The following is a 21,066-nucleotide window of genomic DNA, read 5'->3' as shown; positions in this document are numbered from 1 at the left end:
CCCGTAACAGCAGGTGTTGAACAGGCTGATGGGAAACAAACGTGCTCGATCCCCCTGAAATCAGAGCCTTTACTTGATAAGGATGGGAAGGAAGAGTTCACAGAAATGCAGCGTGATTTAGATCCTGTCCTTCCCCAAGGGAAGTAAAGTGCTGGTTTCTGGGCAAGCGAGCATCGGGGCTCTCGTGGGGTGAGAAATCCTCCTGCTTTCTTCCTTCCTCCTGGAGCAGGCCCTTTTCATTCCACACTGCCAGGGCCCTGTGATTGAAATTTGAAAGCATGTAGCTGTTAATCTGGGAGTGATTAAAGAGCCTCATTTCTTGGAAGAGTCAGTACTCATCATCTGCCGTGCTGAATGAGCCTCTAACATCCCCTGATCCCATTATATTGTGATTAATTGTGCCAGTTTAAGTCAATAATTCATTTGTTAAAAATAGGCCTGCAAAGTATCATTTGTCTCAGGGGAGATATCAGAATTAAAAAAAAAAAATTTCATTTGATACTTCTCATTAAATTAGTGTTGGGAGTTCTATTGAAGGGTTCTGTTCATGAAACATTTATTGCAGGCTTATTTGATAAGAAGTTGTATTTGTCTAAAATTATGTCTGCTAACAGATGTAACGGCCTGCATTTTCCCATTGTTAATGGAAGTATGAAGAGTCCAAATAAGTGTGTGACTGTGGAGAGAAGTCTGTGATGACAACAAGGGAGATTTCTGAAAATGTGTTTTACAAAACAGGCAGAAATAATGTCCTCATCTTTCACTACGGAGTGGGGTCCTCTTCTCCCCACTTACTCCTCAGTGTGACAGCGCGGTAATGGGAGGTTATGTGCCTGCAATGAAAGATGGATGTGCCCCAAAGTCTCATATGTGTAAATGGTTATAAATGTTGCATTCATATTCATCGAGCCATTAAAAATGTTTCAGCTGTAAACGGTTCTAAAAGGAATATATAGGGAATAGTAGCTAGTCTGCTAATGATAATGGCCATAACTGACAAAGACACATGCTTAATATCTTCGTCTCTCCAGTCAGTCATACTTCGCATCGCAGTAATATTCCTGGAGACGGGGGGAAGGATGTATCGATTACGGGAGCTCACCAAAGCTGCTCGAAACGTCCCTTTCGGAGGCAGCCGAGGTGGCTAATGGGGTGTGCGGTCTCTGATTGCGAGGTCACCGATTTAAATCCTGGCCAGGTCACTAAGAGCCAAAATTCTTGCTATCTAATGGGTGCTCAGTGGCCTGCACGGCTGAAGCCGGAGGTGCTTGCAGTGGCTCTGACCTGTCCTCACCTTGCTTACCAGAACGTGCTGAGCAGAGCAGGGCTCTCCCTCGCTCCACAGGCACCAGAGGAGGCGCACAGAGGCTGGAGAAATGGTCCTGCTTCGTCCTTCAAGGGCTGCAGCAAAGCCCCCTCCTGGTGCGGCTGCCGAGATCCAGGCTCTGAACCTGCCAGCGCTGCCCTTGGCACGGGGCAGCTCTGCGCTCGTTCCCTGCGCTCCGTGCCTCGAAGCAAGATCCAACCCCTACATCAGGGAGATAATTTTAGTACGGGCTTGATATCCCTGTAGGAGTTTCTTACAGCGTCTCGAGTGCCGCTGGTGCCCAGGCACTGCAGCTGAGAGAGCTGCTGGCCTCTTCAGAGACCCTGGACAAAGTAAAACCCTTTGGGGTCACTCACCCAGCTAGTTGTTGGATTGGGCTGGGATTAGTGTCACATGCGTAGTTTTTTCTCTTCCCCTTTCTTCTTGCCATCTTTCTTGATATGCTAGCTTACCAGTGATTTATATATTTAAAAAAAAAAAGTCACAGTTACTCAGCTCCAACCACAAGCTCTCATTAATCATCGCCCAGAGCACCACGAGCTCTATTGGGAAAGCTCTCGGGGGCGCATCCCCATGGACAGCAGGCTCAGGTGTGCGCCTCTCGCTCACCCTGTCTCTGTTGCAACGTGCTAGGTCTCACAAAAGTGGTCCCTGTTACTCCTTCTGGGGTTCAACCACAGCATGAACAGTGTAATGCAAAGCAGAGCCTTTTTTGTCCTATGGTGAAAGTTGCTAGTGAGCAGCACGCTGTTTCTGGCCAGGTTACAGTGCAACATGGCACGTTTAAAATATTTTCATGGATTCTATGAGGCCGGCAGATCTTGGCCCATGGTTTGTTTCAAGTAATGAAATGAAAGATGAGTATGTGCGAGAGAAGAAGGCACCGGAGAAAACAAGGAAACACTGCAGTGTTTGAGGAAATGTGCATGTTGAGCTGAAGCTGGGCTTGGAAACCCAAAGAAGTCCAATGCCAAGGTTTGTTCCAAAATATATACCAAAAAAAACACCCCACCAAACCTCTACAAACCACACGTCTCTTTGCAAAACTAGGCTCTGTGCTTTTTGCTTGTGTCTTTGAGATATTTTATAGCTCTTGCATCAGGTTACCTGGTGATCTGCCCATCAGCCGTGCTGCACAGTGTACAATCCTTCCATTGTTTGCAAGCCTTCTTGTTTGACAGCAAATTCTATTAATGTGATGTGCTTGGCCAAAAATGTGTCACCGCTGCAGAAGGGTGAGCGAAAAGCGCCTTTGAAGTCTGAGTGACAAGTTTCATATGTCTGCATGGGGTAGAGGGAATATGAGCCGGAGCAGCAATCAGCGGGGAGGGAGGGGGAGCAGGGATGCTGATTATCTAACAGCTGTAGGTGCAGGCTCTGCTCCGGGGTTTTTGTGTTTGGGGATGCTGCTTGGTGCTTTTTGGCAGAAGGATATCTACGCAGCCCCATTTCTAAAATAATAGCGGGTCTACACCCTTAGCATTTTAATGCACTCACACTACTTGATGGTGTCCACAGCGAAACAGGATGGATTTTGTTTATGCTCAGCACAGTTCGGCTCGGTGAAGTCAATGCAGCTCAGTCGAGGACAATTTCTGTTTGGGGAAGCTGCAAGTAAGTCTCTCTGTAAAAACATTGCAGGCTGTATCTGTCTCACTGACAGATGTCTCAAGGAAGGTAGGGGTGTGCTGTCATTTTCTTACACCTTGGCAACGTTTTGTGTAGCTTCTCCTGTCAATAAAATCTAATTTGAATTGACCTGAATTGACAGATATCTATTGACTTGAACAAGAGATGGATCCAGTCAATAAGCTCTCATGCCTCGTGGCATAAGCCAGTTACTAACTCGGGGAAGGTTAGAAGGAAATATCCATGATGTGTTGATTATTCCATAAAATTGTCCACTAGGAGGATTTATGGACGTTTGGCTGCTCACAAATACAACGTACAGGACTGTAGGGACCATTAACCTGTTCTAATCCAACAGTTCTGAGGTTCTGCAGCTCTGAGTCTCTTTACAAAAAGCGTAGTAGAAAGATTGAGGATTGGTGGTGGTTAAAAGCATGGAAAGAAGAAGAATTTTATTGTTGAATCTTAATCTGGATACTAGAGCCTGAGGCACGCTTTCCCCATTCACCTGTCATGCTTATAGGATCCTCTATCTGCCTTACCAAGAGCAATCTCAGAGTGCTTCTCGTCTTTTTTGTTCAGGATACGCAAGCTTTAGCTTCTTTCTAATGGCGAGTCCATACATGGTGTTTCTGTGTCTTCGTGGGGGGGCTCTGTCTGTTAGCTCTGAGGGTGGAGCGTTGCTGCAGAGGTTTGAGATTATTTCTGTTTGTTTCAAGCAAAGCAATAGCAGTACTAATACAACACTTCCATCTTATTGGCCTTAATAACCTTGTAATTTAGCTAATGAATATCCTTCACAGCCCGATTTGATGAATAAGCATTATTATAACGGGGAGCGACCACGACACAAGAAGGTTTGATCAGTTCCCAGAAGCAACGCTCAGAACTGCAGCTCAGCGCCAGAAGTGCTCTCACCTTCCCTGGCTTTAGGAACAAAGCACAGCTGGGGTTTTATCATGCTAAAAAGCCACTTTCTGGGTTAATTCTTCATATTAACATGGCCATAAGCTAAACAGTATCAAAAATCCAAAGAACCTTTAGAGCCATGCTGTAAGAGAAGTCCTCAGCTTGCAGGGAGTGCAGGACGCTGCCTGCTGTCGCCTCAGGTGTGGAAGGGAAGGACCGGGTACCTGCTGTGTGAGCAGTCGGTTTCCAAAGTTCCCAGGCATTATGCTTACAAAACGATCACAAAGGCTAATGCTGCAGCTTCACACCAGCACGGGATTGCTCTGAAATGAAAGCCATTCAAAAGGGCCCCTGGTTGTGATCATACCTCCCCACTGTCAATCAGAAATCACTCTGCCAGGGCCACAGAATTAAGTTGGTATGAAAATAGCCTAAAGGGAAAACGAGACCTCAGGAGGTTACAGACTAAAATCCGGGCCTATCCTAGGCCTGTGTTTTGCTGAACACCTTTCTCTGAGGGCTTTACTAAAACGGAAGGCACACAGTGGGATTTGCTGGCGCTCTGCGCTAACAGGGAGCAGAGAATTTCGTGGGAGGCAGAGCTGCAGAGCCAGACCTTCCCCAGGGTCTCGGAGCACCGTGTGCCCGTCAGGTGCTGGGCTTTGCTGAAGGCTGACCTGTGGCTTAAGGACTGGTGCAACTCTTCTCCTTGACTTTGTGTTCTGCACGCTTTGAGATCTAGTCCTGTGGTGTGTGGGAAGGGAAGCGGCCCCGTTTTGGTTTTACTGTTGTTTTCTCATTCTAAATTGAAAGAGAAGGGGGAAAGGTCACAGTTTTAATTCCTCAGCCCTTTATGTAAATAGTTTGCTTGGTTTTTCCTTTCGGTAACAGGGAAGGTTTGTCCCAGCTGGGCCAGGAATAAAACGGCGTCACAGCTCACTGCAATGCCACGGGCGGCCGGCGTAACATCCCAGCACAGCCAGGCACACCCTGCCCTGGCTTTGAGGTTGTCACTGCACTCATCCGAGTCAGAAAGCTTGTGCTGGTTGAAGAATAATTATCAGCCAAGGTTTGTGACCCCTTGTATTTGGCACCCTGAAGTTAGAGGAGGAGCAGGCTGCTTGGTTTCAGCAGGTAGTGGCTGTGAAATACGCTGCGGTCCCCCCCGTGTGCTGCGTTTGCTCTTTGTAAGGGTTTTTAGGGCTGTTTGAGAGTCCTGCATTGGCCCCTCGGGGCTTGGGAGTTTGGCCACTTGAGAAGAAGTCTTCAGCAGAAGAAACAGGCTTCAGCTGAGGTCGTTATCAAACTTATTTCATATATATATATATATCTCATGAAGCTCCCTGATCAGAAGAGTACCTCAGACTGCATGCCAAGCCCTCGGAAGGAGGCCTATGGGTGTGCGAACCGGAGAAGAAACGGTCTTCAGCGACTGCACTGAGCTCAGAGAGAACGTAGGTGAGAATCAAAATCTGCCAGGCTGGTCAAAAAGCTGTTTTTTGATGACATTTTATGAACGCTTATATGCAAGGGGCTGGGATAACCTCACCCATTCCCCACAGACATCAGTTAGGAACAGCTCCTGCTTGCAGCCGTGGGTTGGATTTGCGCTGCTGTGCTAGAGGTCAGAAGCTGTCATTGCTATCCCTTTAAGTCATCCCCGTCCCTCTGTTCCCAGCCGTGGTGAGGCTGCCTGTCAGCAGGGAGCATAAAACAGATTGTGACACAGGGCAGTGATTTTTTTAACAATCCTATTATGAAAGACAGAGTGCTCCCATTTCCTTTGCAGCTTTTATCAAGACTTAAATTGCTGCCAAGGGAGAGGAAAAGGAAAAAAAAAAAAAAAGCCAACACAAACTCACTGCTTTTATTTTATTTTTAATTTTTTTAAGAAAAGATTTTGCTTAGTTACTAAATTCCTCCCTAAGTCCCCTCCAAGCTGAGATCCAACAGTATCCCTATTAAATTATATAGAGCGAGTCCAGTCCTTGGCTGTCAGCGGGACCCATCAGTCCTAATTTATCGCCCCAGGAAACACAGTACAATTATGGTAATAAATAATAATAGGATTCAGTACATGACAACATGAATGATGGAGCCTCTCAGAACTCATTTACATTGCTTTGTGTTGCAATCACCGTGCTTCTAATGTAATGCCAAGCAAATGAGCCTTTTTGAATATTGTGCAATCTATTGCAAGTCAACTGGCACAAAACTCACTCAATAAATCATGTTCAAACACATGCCTCTAATGACAGGTAAATCAACAATGAAGTAATTGCATTTAATGTATTGAAATACTGGACAAAAACAGTGACCTCAAAGTGACTTTTTGTAGAAGGTTTGATATAGTTGCAATGGCAAATGGGTCTTTTTTATCAGGCGCTTCTTGCTCAGATGCACACGTGAGAAGTAATGATACTATTTCCCTCGCACACCTTGATTTACTGGCTGCTCGCTATACCTCCCCCAGGCCTGACGCTGCGGGGAGTTGGCCGGTGCAACCATTGCGCTGCAGGGCTGGGGACTGAATCCTGGGCTCGGTTACATCCTCTCTGAGGATCGATACACTCAATAATCGGTGACGCACCAGATTCTCTGCTGCTGCAGAGCAGTGTGACTCCATCGAAGGCAATTCAGCGCTACCGATTTATCGTGGTGGGGTTCAGGTCTGTCGCTTCCAATTGACTTTGTTCCGAGTTTCCCCAATTTCCGTGTTCCATTTGTTTCAATAGAAAAGGAAAAAGAAGGGTTGGACGACAGAGCAGAGGCTTCTGGAGCACCTCCCGTCAGCCCCTCGGGTGGTTTCTTGTGTTTTGTTTGTTTGTTTTTCTCCTGGGTGGCTGGAGAGAAGGGGAATAGGGGCATTCAAGCTCTGCTTAAACCAGAAGCTTATTTTTGTTTTGGTGGCAAGGACGGCATTAGACTTGCAGTTCTGATTGTTGATGGGATGTTTCAGGAGAGAATGTAGCTCTGATTGCCCAATGCCTCGTGCAGTCATTAACAGCTCTGCAGAATTTACCTTGTTGGGACCATTTGCTGTTGTGCCACAGGGAGAGAAATGTGGGAACATTTTCTGCTTCTTTGCAGGGGTGTTGCTGGCTGTAGGGATCGTGTCAAAGATGATTCAGGCTCCCAGAATATTCTGTACGTGCAACTAGAAATGCTCTGATGAAATAAAGTTGTCTCAGAAGAGACAGAAAAGCCTCAGTGCTCTTGCAGAGGTGCTTCTACATGTGCTGCCATTCCCACGCCGCGCCGCCTGCTCACATCCCAGCGGCTGACCTGGCGGGTTGCAACAGATCCTGAACTTCGACATGCTTGGCTCATCAGCAGCCGTCCCCGGACAAGCTGAGGGGCCAGATGGCCAGGCTAGACTACGGGTGACTATTGTGCAAGGAACGGAGCCAGCAGTATGAAAAGCAGTGGTCTTGGCAAAACAGTTCTTCAATTGTTGTCCCATAAAAACAAGGTATCACAGCAGAGGAATGTTTTAAGATTATATTTGAAGGCTAACGAAGAAACGACTTTACAGATTTTGGCTCTGACTTTCTTCCCTTACCCTTCCCTTGCAAGGGAATTTGGCAAGTGTCAAAGGTCTCCTTGGATTCTTCAGGCAGTGGAAAGGCTTTACATATCCCCAGGCTTGACTGTCTCTGCTGATAGCTCCCATATGATATAAACTGATTAGCAAAATGTCTAGAGTCAGGACAAAAGAACTATTAGCTAAGAAAAAAGAAAAGAACAAGGAATTTCTCCAATTTTAGAAAATTGTTACCAGTTGTACTTACCATCCAGTTTGTTCCTCTGCAGTAGGAATGTCAGGATGCAATCAGCCAGTCTTTCTAGGCATGAGTCCTCCAGGACTTCAGTTCTGAATACTTCCAGTGTTGATCTTGAGGTGTTTTTCTGTTTGTTTGGTGGTGGTGGTTTTGATGTCTGGGGTTTTTTTCTTCACTGTTGTTATGATGGTTTCATACCATGTCTAGAAGCACGGCAGGTATTTAGCATCAAGGCTTTCTGCAGCCACAGTTTGCTGCCATGAGCTGTAAACCCGTCACAGCCTGGGAGTCTGGTGCAGTGGTTATTATTTTGGTTGGGGTTTTCTTAGATTGGGCTATGGTCTTGGAACCCGAGCTAAAGTTGTAGTGCAAACTTTTATAAGTGTGGACCTAATTTTCTTGCCTTTTTTAAGGATTACCATTGGAAAAAAAATGTGCTTTGTAGATACAGTAGTGTGACTGTCAGGCTGGGTAAAGCAGGCAGCTGCAGACTGGATCTGGACCTCTGCAGTAACAGAGGTTCTCAGGTTGGCTCCTGGTTTTGGTCCAAGCTTGTGCCTAGTGCTTTGTAAAACTGGGTTCTTCTCTGAACAGCTATGCTCCCCTAAACGGGACGGTGAGTGCATGCGTGCACACATCTGCGCCGTTACACGTCTGCGCACACATGCACGCAGCAGCTGGGTAACGGCACGCGGGTCCTGCAGTGTTTACTTGCACAGAAAGATTCGCCTTCCCCACTCTCCCCCTCCCGCTGTCTTCCCCAAGCCCCCCAGTGTGAATTAATGTCAGCAGTTTGGCGGCAGGAAATAGACTCACTCCCCTTGTCATTTTATTACGCAGCTCCCAAGAGCCAATAATCAGGCTCTGGCTGTGAAAAGGCCCCGGCTTAGGCAGCTTGATTAATGACTGGGGGTCACTGCGCACCACCTTTCCCACTGGATCTCTGAAGCACACATACAGCCCAGCTGGAAATGAACAAGAGTCTGAAAGTGAGGAATAAAGAGCCTGAACAATCAGGAACCGAAAACAGCCACAGCCAAGACAAAAGGGAGGAAATGCTGCTTTTGCAGGAGTCCTTCATCCAAGAGCTGTTTTTTTTTCCCCTGCAGTGAACTCAGTGGAGTTGCTGCATTAACTGCTCTGGAGACAGGGAAGGGTGCAGCCTGCAGGGATTTGGGAAAATTTTGATTTTGGCGTTTGAGAAATGTAAACGCTCCTTTTCTTCTGCTGTCCCTCTACCACCCGTTCTGCCCATGCCCTCCTGATAAGCAGGACCGTGTGCGGCCAGCAGGCTGAAACAAAGTCCTGTGCTTATGAAACACCGGGAGAGAGGGAGGACTAAGATGGGAAATGAAACCCCAATGGGAGTGAGTACTGTGAGCTGTTGTCATCTGCAGGCGCCAAGAGCCTGCAGCCTTCCCTGGCTCCTGGGCAAAGGACAAGAGGGCTTGGGATCGTGCCCAACTTCCCAGGAGCAGGGAGGAATTCCTCCTGCAGCACCTCTTCTTCCCAGGTCCCGCTGCCCCTTCTTCCTTCATCCTCTTACTGCGATTTCACCAGTTGCTCCTCTTCACATGCACACTAGAATATTTTTCACTGAGATTTAACTTAGTTCATCTCAACTTTTGTTTGCTTCAGTGACTTACCAGTGGCTCAGCTCACAGTGATGGTGTTGCTTGCACCGCATTTAAGGCTTTGCAAAAGAGAGATGAAATGTTGCTGTTGCCCTACTTTGCAGAACGAGGAGCTGTAGTGGAAGTGGAGAAATCAGTCCAATAACACTCAAGAAACTGGCAATAAAGAAGGCATGTCAGTCACTTGTAAGAACAGAGGGAGATTTTGGATTTAATTCACCTCAAATTTCAGTTGATTCTGCACAAGTGAGTAGTGATTTTTTGATTCACTGCAGACAAGAAAAAAATGCTGATTTTGCTGGCTGAGTCAGCTCTAGGAATCTCATTTTGGTGTTGCAAGTTGGTTTTTTTTTCATTTTTTTTCCTAAAATAAATAACAAAAACATCAGAAGAAAAGGTAAAATTTTGCCCTTGACTGAACTCCTGATCTTTAGGGAGGCAGAGAAATTTTCTTCTAATTTGTATGTAATTTCCCACTGTGATAGGCAGTTCTATGTAAAATAAGCTGGGTTTGAGATGGAATCGTGGAAAAAAGGAAAAGGAACTGATGCAGTTACAAAGTTTCCAAGACTTTATGGGCTTGAAAATGTAATTCTATGAGGTCACCTTGTTCGCACTCACTCTCCTACCCCAAACGCCCGCCGTTCCCAGCACTCTGCTGCCGTGCTTTGTCCAGACAGTTTTAAATGACTTGAGCAATGTGGTGTGCAGTGCTTCTCTAGAGAGGGTATTTTGCGCTCTAAAAGAGCTCACAAGTAGGAAAGATTTCCTGGTAATCAGTCTAAATTTTCCTTTCCTTGCTTTCATCCCATTGCTCATTTTCTATAACCTACTGGCTCGTTTCTCCTCGGTGAAATGGCCCTGGAAACCTACTTCCAGCATCTCGGTTTCCCGTTTCCATGCCAGTTACCCATCCCTGTCTCCCCCCATTGCTCACCATCTCCCATTTTCCACGTGCCCTTGATGTTATCCAGCTGGCACCAAAGGCACCCCGGTGTCCAAAGCCTGCGCCTGCGGAGCAGGGAGGTCAGCGTCGGAACTCACCGGAGCTTCAAAGAACCCCAGTCAAGATCCAGCAAACTCAATACCCAAGGAAATTAGGTTGCTAGGATCCCGACATTGTTTATTATGCTCTCAACTTTAATTAGCTGTAAGTAACATCATGTCAGTGTTCTGCCACAAATGTTAAAGCTGTCAAGGCAATTTTACTGAGTCTGGCAGCTTAAATCAGAAACAAGAAAGTCAACATGTCAATAATGGATCTAGACATGATGGATATATTAAAGGGGAAACCTAAAAGTTCTGGACTTCATTATACTGACTTCGGCTCTGAGAATGTGTGCCAGAGAAATCTGCACCTCATTGGAAAAGCCCCTCAGAGATATTGTTCTCAATTATGGGGCACTTCTCCTCACCTCTGTGCAGTTGGTTTCTGCAGCGGATACCTTACAAAATAAATCAAGGGAAAGAGCAGGGGGTGGAAATAACCCATTCAGGTTCCGTTTCTACAAATATCTCTGTGGAGCTGGAGAGGGTACGGTGGATCTATGGATGGGACTGTTGCCAGTGTGAGAAGCGTGGCTCCGTGGTGAGACGTGCGGGCAGGAGGTGGGAAGCAGAAGCTGGGTGAGCTTCTAACAGGGTCTGACGGGGCCTGCCTGCTCCCCGGCTGGAGGCAGCACCGGGGGGACGAGCATGCTGCCAGCCGAGGGCTGCGTGGGCAAGGTCAGGAGACAGCGGCTGGCGAAACCAGGCCGTGTCTGGGCCGGGATGGCGGCAGTGGCACGATGCTTGCAAAGAACTGAGCTTGTATTTTTTGGGGGGGTTTATTTTGGCCATGGAATTTAAAAACTTGACCTGTGGATGAGCCCACTGCGCATTCAAAGAGGGGAGATGTTGGCCCTGACGCAGAAAGGCCCTTCCACCCGTTCTGAGATGGAAGAAGGGCTTCGAGGTGAGGCGAGGCCCACCTGAATACACTCTCTTAGCGTGAGCGGCGTAGCTGGGGATCAGGCCTTCCTGTGCCCCCTCCTGCCTGTGCATCTGAAGCAGTGCTCTGCGTTTTGGTGGGGCTGATTTTCACATGAACGTGGGGCTTTTTTGAAGCTTCCTTAGAAAGCGACTGGCCTCTTCTGGCGATTACACCGATGTTACTCCGGTGCTGAAAGCATGAGCGCAGCAGAGGCCTTCCCCCTCCACGCTCCTCCCGTGCCATCCCAGCACGCTTCCGAGGGGCGTCTTTATTTTTCTGGAGAAGTTTTTGGGTTTTTGGGTGTGAGGCCGCAGTGGGGAGCCACAAGGAGGAGATGACTGAACTGTGGCTGCAGGGGATGTACGGGGGAGAGAAAGTGCAAGAACCGACTTCCTTTGCATTTCATTAGCTAATAGTTGTTTATTTTCTGACATGTCCCATTTTAAGTGTATTTTGGCTTGTGTATTATACATATGTCCATTAAAATTAAGCAGATTTGCCATGGTCTGACAATGTTAATACTGCTCTGAAAATATAAACAGATGTTCTATGAGCTCTCAGGTTGTGGGTTAACCACAGCAGACGTGTGTGCGTGTCGGGGAGCCCATGCTCTCCAGTACCTGGTGGGAAAGGGTCCGTGTGTCCTTAGGTGGGGCTGTCAGCAGAGAAGCTGAAAATGTCTTATTTTACACCAGCAGTGGTAATGGTTGATTCAATGTTTGTTTTAAAATCTGGAAATGTAGAAGTTCTGTAGAGGAAAAGGATGAAAGAAATCCAAAGCTTTTAGCAAAGCTGAACCAGCCTCGCAGTTTGCAAAATACGTGAGCACCTGCCAAAACGTGAATAGCTGGATCCCGTTTGCTCAGATGCTGATCAGTGCGCGGCTCCCCTTCACACCCACGTGCTGCTGTCGGGCAAAGAGCACGGGGCTCGCAGAGCAGAGCAGTGTGTCTGTACCTGACTCAGGGCAAGTGAAGAAAAGCCCCAAACTCGTCATGCATGCAGGAGCGGCAGCCAAAATAACCAGAGCGATGCTTCTCCCATGCTCACACTTCGGCCGCAGAGGCTGACTGATGCTTTAAATACTCAGCTCGCAATTCCTCTTTCCATGCAACTATTTTTAAAACCTCTTTTACTTTGCGTTCTCTCGTTGAGACACCTCGCTGTTGCTTTTCTGATGGAATTCTGTTCTCATTCCCTGCACTTGGTTTGGGATTTGGTGTACTTTCGTCTCTTCCTATTGCCTGTTTTCCATCACTGGGCTTACAGCACGTTAGAGCCGTGTAGCTGAAGTGCTGCAGGAATCAGCTGGGCTCTGTGCACATGGTGCTGTTTATGGCTGCATGGGGAAGCTGGTTCGGGACCTCGGCGTGGCACAGCTCCAGCCTGCCTTTTAGCAGGCAGCCTTCTCTGAGGCTCAGCATCGTGCTCACGCAACTCGGTGCTTCTAGTTTTAGGGCTGCCACTTGCTCGGCGTTGTACTCAGCGGGTGACGCAGGATTGCCTCCCTCTTGCTGTAAAACTCCCCCTTTCCCCGTCGGCCACTTGTGCTACCAGACCTTTCCCTCTGCGCCCTGACACAGGCTGCTCAGACCGACTTGCAGCTGCCTTCCCTGAAGTTCAGCAGCGCGCTAAGGCCATCATGGAATCAGAAATTTGGCCCCTGTGCTCAAGCTTTCTTTCTCTTCCATGTTTGGCTCTCACAGATGTTGTTGGTCATTTCCGGGTTGTAATTAATAATAATAAATCAACGGACTCCATCAGGGCTGGCTATTTCCTGCCACCACTTGGCTTAGAGGGTTATGTTTTTTTCCAGATTTTCCAACTGTTGGTCAAGGGAAGCTGTCATATGGGGACTGTTGGTTAATAATAAACCCCACCACACTTCCTCCCTGGGAAAGTAACATCTCCACATCTGCTTTTGGGTGGAAACATCTGTTCTGTCCAAGCCTTGTCTGTCTTGAGAAGAGACAGGCATTCTGGGAAAGTGTTCCAGCTGGGCGGGTTTTCTTCTTCTTCTTCTTCATCTTTTTTGTGTTTTTTTTTTTTCTTTTTGCCCAGAAATCTTTCTGACATTGATATGTGCCAAGCAGTCAGCAGTCTCCAAACATTTGCCAGGTGTTTGTCTCTTACACAAAACTGTGCTAGCGATCCAGAGAAAATCATGAAAGATGCAGTAAGATTGGGGGGGGTCGGATTCTTTCTTAAGGATGCAAATATTTAAGAAAGGTGTTGTCAACAGTACGAATACACAGTAGCAAAGCAATGGGAGCTAATGGAGGCTTATCCTTAGCCTCTCACAACAAGTCCTGTTCTATAACCAAGTTTCAATAATTTCAATTAACTTAGTAGCAAAATTAGGTAGGGAAGTGAAAGCTGCACAGTGCCTCTGAGCTAACCCCACTTCAGCAAATAAATGGCTATCGGGTTGTAGTGAGAGATCTTGCTGAACTGGCTGTGTGCACTCAGGTGACCACAGCAAATATTTTGCTTGAGCTTACTGGAGAGTGACTTTCTCATCGCAACATCCCCGAGACAGCTGCAGAGCCCGGTGTGCATTGCGAGCAAGGAGCTCTGCTCCAGCTCCGCTGGGTTGGCCCTGCCCCCTCTGCTTCTGGACACTAACGACCTGCTCATTTAGGACTCATAAATTTGAATTAATTCTCCTGACTTCAGTGGGTTGACCCCATACACTACAGTACTGACAACGGCGTTGGGCCCTGGGGCATCTCACCAAGGAGCAGAAATCCCCACTGCCAGCGTTTGTAACCTGCGGGGGGCTTCAGTTCCTTCGGGAAGAGGGCTGCGTCGTGCACTGCTTTTGTCGTACATCTGCTAGCGGTGTCTCCAGAGTAACAGAGTCCCAATATGCCATGCCAATACAAACAAGCAGAGTTTGACAGCAATATTGCCCTGGCTGCATCTTGAATCTTTATCTTCTCAGTCCATAAGCAGCACCTCTGGTGAGATGAGACGGCAGAGCCAGCAGCGTGCCGCCGCTGCCTGGCGGGTTTGGCTTTGCTGGTGCCCCCACCCGCGGTTCCACTTCACAACCGCTTCAATTTCCAAGCTCTTCTTTTACGACTGAGGTTCAAAACATCACTTGCATGTGCTGCTGTCCCATTTGAGGGCCTCTCAGCTCAGGACTGGAGCTGTCAGGGCTACACAGAGCTCCTCGCCGCCGCCCGGCTCTCTGCCCAGCCCCTGCACTCCTCCTCACCCGTGGAGGACCTGGGCTGTCGGCAGCAACCCCTGGCTGTCCTCCTTGCGGCTGTACGAGCTGGGGTGATGGTGGAGGGGGAGAACCTCGGCTGAGCCAAGACTCTGTCCTCGGCTGCTGCTGCCTCCCTGTCCTCTCTCCCTGCTTGGAGTGGGAAGATAGTGGTGAAAGCAAGCAGCCGCGGATGTTTTCAGTAAGTCTGAGCCTCTCCTTCCTCACCCCATGGGCGCTTTCTGTGCTGCATGAACATTTGTTCCTTGTCGCTTGAGGGGAAGAGCACAATGTGTATCAAAGCCAACAATGTTCCAGCAGTGAAAATGTGAGGAGAGATGCTAAACAGCTCAGGAAAGGATTGCAAGCCTCAGAGTGATGAAATGGAGAACAGCAGCAGTGTGGCTGCAGAGGATCGGGGCCAATTATTTATTTTCTTGCGGTCACTGTCACTCCTAAAAGAGTCAGCTGCGGGCGCGTCCGTGCCCCCAGCGCAGCCCTGGCTGCCTGGTGTGTTCCCGAGCCTCTGAGTTTGTGGCAGGCTCTGAATCTGCTGGGAGAAATGTCACTGGGAGCTCCATGCCCCGAGGCCCAGCGAGAAGTGTGAGAAGTCAGCAGAAGCCCTGCCAGGCGATTGCCTGACTTTGTATTTTCTTTCATCACCCTTTCTTTTTTTTTTTTTTTTTTCCCCTGGTTGGATTGCAAAGGATTCCGGGTGGCAGATTTTGTGCAGGGAAGGGAGAGCGTCAATCAGGCAGGACTGGCCCCGTGTGCTGCCGCCCCTTGTGCTCATCGTCTGGGGGTCTGGCCCAGCTGACTCCGGTCAGAAAGTCCCGCCAGCACTGACCCCTCAGAGCAGAGGGCTGTTGTAGGTGTTATTACCGAGGGCTGGACACGATGTGGAGGGCGAGCAGGGAGTAGCTGCCGCGGGGTTAGCTGCGCAGTGCCGGCACAGCACGCAGCTGCCTGGGGCAGCAGGACAGCAAAGCTGTGCCTGGCGCACGGTGGGTATTTCCCAGTTCGTTCCCTGCTTCACTCGAGCTCGGAGCTTGTGCTGCCACAGGGTACGAGATGCAAAAGAAACCAGCACAGGTAAAGATAATCACTTCCCTAAGGTGGAGGAGGGAGATGTACAGGATTTTAGGAAGCTAAATCTGGGAGCTGGGGGAAAACATCCGTGGTGCATCCCTGCAAGGCTTGTCTGGGTAACACGGTACATAATAACCCTCTCACCTTTTTCTCTGGGCGTCCCAAGATGCCTCCCAACCGCAACAGAATAAAAACTGCTGCTTTGGTACAGTCACCTCCCGTGCAAACCTAGGGAAGCCGAGGCACATGGGACGGTGTGCTTTGCCTGTCTCAGCTCCTCCTGTGCGTCAGAGGCTACGCTGGAAGAGTGGAGCACGAACCCTGCTCCTCTTCCTTCATCCCCAGCCCAAGCCATTGTGTAACCGCCATGAACAGACTATTGCTGTTCATGAAGTTGTCTTCGAGGCTGCAAAAAATCGTTGATTATGGTCATGTTCCATGCATAGCATCAATGGGAAGGCCTTTCCAGGAGCCCCGCAAGGCCAGGTGCATGGAGGGCCATGAACCTTGCAGGCTTTACGCAGCCCTTATCTGAAATGAACTGTTCTCCTCCCGGCAGGATGCTCTGGGGTTCAGTTTGTAGCTGCCCCCTCTGATGGGACCCTCCAGAGGTGCTACAGACCTCTGCTGTTCCCTGCCTCCGGCCCAGCTCTGCCGGCTCTTCCCAGCCCACAGCTCCCCATGGCGGGGTCCGAGGGGTCTCGTGGAGCCCAGCCCGCAGCTGCTGCCGCCTCCCGGGGGGCTGCAAACCCTTGGCGAAGGCGGAGGAAGTGGTTTTGCCAGCTGGATGGGGATTTATGACTGCAGTGGCACTTTCCTCCTGCACTCTCCCCTCCTGCGCTCAGGCGGAATTAGTCAAGCCACACGCACCCACTGCCGGGCCCGGTACGGCTGAATTCACACATTAGGGAAGGATTTGTCTCCCTCGCTCCCCCGCCGGCACCCTGCCGCCCCCGTCGCTGTTTACAAAGGAGCGCAGCCCCGCCGATGCAGCCTGCCTCGGTCTCCCGCTCTCTCCAGCCATGTGTTGTACCCCACGAGCTGGCTTGTGGCATTTATTAGCGGGAGCAGAAAAGTGCTTGCCTCATCACAGGGAGCAGCTGGAGACAGAAGGGTTTTCAAAGGCATGTGCCTGACCTCTACCTCGGCTGCTGGGGGCCTGGGTATTGCCGACTCAGTGGAATTTTTTTCTTCTTCTCTCCGTCTCTCTCTCCCTCCCTCGTTCCTTTCTGCAGTGTCCTGACCTTGCGAGGCCTTGGTCTCCCCCCTATCCATCTCCCAGCGTTCAGTCTCTCCTGTGAACTCATGCTGGGAGATTAATTGCCACTATCGCCCCTAATCCATCACACTTCCCAAAGATTGTTTTGACATCTAGTTAATTTTTGGCTGATGATTTATCAAATTCTTATTACCGTGCTCTGAAGGGGCTCATTTATTGTGTTGATTCATGGTAATGATAAAGGGGAACCTTTTTGAATTTTAACTACATTCCCTCATGTTCTTCCCAGCACAGCTGAAGAGGAAAAAAGGAAAAAATATAGCTAGGGACTCTTAATTCAGAGAGTAAAAGGGGAGGAAAAAAAAATCCCTCCTATCCTCCATTATTTGTTTGAGAGCCAAAAGTCCTAAAAGAGGTTAATATATATTAAGACATATTTTTAGAGTTCTGGTCTGGACTGTGTTTCAAGAGCATCCCCCCAAGGCTCTTTAAAACATTTATTGCCCTGTAATATTACCTAAATGTCTACTACCATTTTATTCAAATAGAAGTTAATGCTAAATGATGTCAGTCATGTACCAGTGGAAATGTAAAACATGTCTCTCTGCCAGTCCATATGGCAATTCCAGCTTTTAAAAGTACACAGAGAATTTTCTGCAACCCTTTATGTCATTCCCCCATCTTTGTTCCCACCTATTTTTAATTTGCTGCGCAGTTTTTAATAAGCCCAGATGGTAAAGGAAACACAGTAAATGTCCACTCTCTTTTTCTTTCCAGGCAGCTCGGGGAGTTGTAGCCCTTACGGGGAGGGGAGGAAACGCGGCAGGGGGTTTACACGGATTCGTGCGTGGTTCTGGGGAAGGGAGTCACAAAGCTGTCGTGGCAGGCACCGGGCGTAGCAGGGCGATGGTGTTAAAGGGTCTGCAGTGATCCTCCGTAGGTGCGTGCTAACCAGGGGTCCAGGCGCATTGGGGCTGGGGCCAGAGGCAGGAGGAGGCACTTGGGAATTGCTCCCAGGCCTGAACAAATGAACAAATAGCCATTTCCCCTCTGCCACAGGGCAGCCTCCTGCGTGTCCCGGTGTAAGTGCGAGCTGTTCAGGATGGGGGGGATGCTCTCGTGTCTGAAGCACGGCCCCGAGAGCCTGGGGCTCAGCCCCTGGTTCTGCTCTGGTCCTTTCCTTGTGGCTGCGAGCAGTGATGTATGCTCTGTGCGCTTCGGGTTTGTGCTTGTGAGCAGGGATAATAATCTCGCCTTTTATCCATCTGTCTTCGCTATTAAGCGTGCAGGTTCCTTGGGGCGGAGACCGTCCCCTCGCTGCGCAGCCCCCCCGGCTGACAGCACCCCGGGCACCGCTCCAGGAGAGGGCAAACAATGAGCCAGAGATAAGGGAAGGAGCATCAAAACAGCGGGGAGAAAGCAAATGCTTCCATTTTATCAGTTCAGCTTTCGGAGATCATTTCCTTAACCTTTAGGGACCCTGCAGGATTCGTTGCCGAAGCCGTGAGCATCCAGCTCCGGGCTGAAGGAGGGGAGGTGGCCGCCAAGTCCCTGCGGGGCTCACGTTTAGCTGCAGGCCACGGCTGCGGGGCTGAGCAGCCCTGCTGGGCTCTGCACGGGGCTCTGCCGCCGGGTCCCTGAGACAAAGCAGCCTGGAGCTCCCGGGGTGTTGTTCTGCCAGCCTGGGTGCAGTTCTCACCAGCAAATGGATGCGGCAGCTTCCATCAAAAAGTGATACTGCTCGATGGGAAAATATGACAGCACGCCGTGAAAATAGCCATTTGTCTGCTTTTCTTAAAGAAATTCCTGGAAGTAAAAAAAAGAAAAAAAAAGAAAACCAACCGACCAACCAACCACATTCTTCTGATGATCCGTCCGGGGTTCTTCTGGAAGTCAGGTCCCTGCAGGCAGTGTGGGGCACCCGAGGGGCTGGGTGCTGCCACCACCAGTCCCAGGCTAGTAAGATGTACTGGGATTCGGAGTAAAATCCCTCCAGGCCAGGCACGCCGGGGCTGCAGTAACCTTTCCAAACAGACAGGGGCCTCAGACCAGCGCATTAACAGTCCTTACGATCCTCAAGAGAGAAAGCAAAGTGTTCCAGCTCTGCCCAGAGACTCACATTTTCCTTAACTCGTCTCATCCCTCGTCCGTCCTGGAGTGACTGAGCAGAAGCCAGCCTTTCCCCCAGGGCCAGCAGGTGCCCTGCCTGCGCTCGGTCCTCCCCAGCCTTGCCAGGTGGCTGTGCCCCATCTGGAGCTTGTTTGGCAGCACCGTGTGCTTTGGGGCTGCCCTCGAACACCGTGCTTCAGAACAGAACTGATCCATTTCAAAAATTCGTGGTGTGGGGTTCCGTTTTAATCTGGTTCTTTTTTTTTTTTTTTTTCAGGGCTGCTGCCATTTATCCATTTTGATCCCACTTGCATTTTTTTGTTTATTTTACTTTTTTTTTTGTGTCTGCGTGCATTCCACGTTGCTTGCTCAGTTTCCCCTGCCTCTGCCTGGACCAGGCTGCTGGCTGTCAGGGAGAGGAATGGCTGGAGGTGGGGCTGCTGGGGAGGAAGACGAGGGTGTCAGTAAGAGGTGGAGGAGCTTAACAAGGTGACTACACACCCACTGTCTGAAGCTATTTATCGCCTGTAATCATGCGACAAGGATTCAGGCCTGCCGCAAATTGCAGGTATCACTAGCTTTGAGTTGGTTTATTGCCCAAGGCTGAAAATTGCTGATGTCCAGGAGCTGGTTCCTGGCCCTGGGGACAATTTCCAGCAGGGGGACCGGGGGGAGGGCTGCAGCAACGCAGCCCACCGGCTCGCAGGAGGGGTACCTGTGCTGCGTGGCCAGCTCAGGGCACCATGCGGCAGCAAGTGGGGGCTGCTGGCCCAGTCCCACCAGCCCTGGGAGTGCCAGAGACACGGCTGGGGCTGCAGCATGGGGACCTCACCGTGATTTCAGTGGCGCTGGTGTAAATCAGCTCCAAACAGCAGCAGAACAGGTGCAGAGCAGAATCAGTCCCGTACCCGCCAGTGCTGCCGCAATGGAGTGAGCCTGAAGCAAGGTGGAAGCTCACGAGAGATTTTCATTTACATCACGCCCTCTCCTTATCTTTTATTTTTCTTATTCCCTCTTCTTCTCCTCCCCTCTCTCCCCCTTCCTCCCTCCCCCTCATCCTCTGCGCCTCTCATTTTCCATCCCTTTAAATGAGGTCACCCTGACTGAATGAAGGACGCAGGGAGCGGGAGAGGTCACGCATTAGCACTGCTATAACTGCGCTGCTACTGAAACTAGGCAAGTCATCCATCACGGCCTCCACTACTCCATTAGGCCCCGCATGAAATATGCCCTGCTCTGAATCGCAGGGCCATACATCTCCCAGTCTAGACACCTTCCTGTTGTGTGAAGATCAATGCCGCGCGGTCATGCATCATGTGTCATCCAGTAGCCCTCACTCTAATAATCGTGTCTATTCTCTAGTCTGCAGTATAAATTATGGGTACTGTGAAAGTACTATATTATTCAGCAACCTTGGTCACTAATGGATTATTGGTTTATTGGCTGATAATGTGAGCTCCTTTTTTGGCTGGATCCTACCTTTATTTATTTATCTTTTTTTCGTGATTATTATTCTGAATAATGGCTGATTTGGATTCTTATCCACAGGCTCTCACCCTTGCAAAGCAATTATAATAATAAAGCCCTTTGACTGTGGGCCTATTGCCCTGGCTCTCACTTAATAGAGATGGCTTTTGCTGAGATAAAAGTCAAATATCTGTCCCTCTTTACCAGCTTGGTTTCCCTTTCCTGTGTTATTTTAGCTACTGAGCCCTTTCCCTGGGATATTGTCTAAAGCGAGGGACTGGAAGTAAAGACCCTGGGATCTTTGCACGTGATACTTCAGGAAACTGATTTCTGAAAGAGATCTAATGCGAAGAGCCTCCTCTGCACACTGCCGCGGTCCTTCCTCCCAAATTCAGGGGTGCGTTCCCATTTGGAGAAGCAAAGAGTCAGGCCTATTAAACAGCTATTTTCATGGCGTGGTGTCATATTTTCCCATCGAGCAGTATCACGGGTCCTCGTGAGGCACCCACCGTGTCCGTATCCCACCTCGGGCGGTGGAGGAGGAAGAAGAGAAGCCCCTGGGGAAGAGGCAGGTGGAGAGCGGCCAGGAGGGGCACGGGGCTGGGGCCGGGAGCGCGGGACGAGACCCGGCTGGCACGTGAGCAGCCAGCACAGGCAGCATTAATTGCCTGCAAAGAGCGCCGCATGTTGCTTTGCCGTGGCTTCCTCACGTGTCAGC

General features: G+C 49.5%; 1 protein-coding gene across 1 annotated transcript in view; it reads left to right on the top strand.

Annotated features, from left to right (window-relative positions):
• The window catches only part of KCNU1 (potassium calcium-activated channel subfamily U member 1), a 115,196-nt gene extending 94,594 nt beyond the window's left edge, over positions 1-20,602 (top strand). Inside the window, exon 31 of the transcript XR_014575498.1 lies at positions 20,585-20,602. The gene's annotated coding sequence lies outside the window, so the exon portion shown is untranslated. The remainder of the gene's footprint in view (positions 1-20,584) is intronic.
• The last annotated feature ends 464 nt before the right edge of the window (positions 20,603-21,066 follow it).

Source organism: Anser anser, assembly GCF_964211835.1.
Source record: "Anser anser genome assembly, chromosome: 26".
In the NCBI taxonomy this organism is placed as follows: Eukaryota; Metazoa; Chordata; class Aves; order Anseriformes; family Anatidae; genus Anser; species Anser anser.
This window is presented reverse-complemented; position numbering and strand designations above follow the sequence as displayed.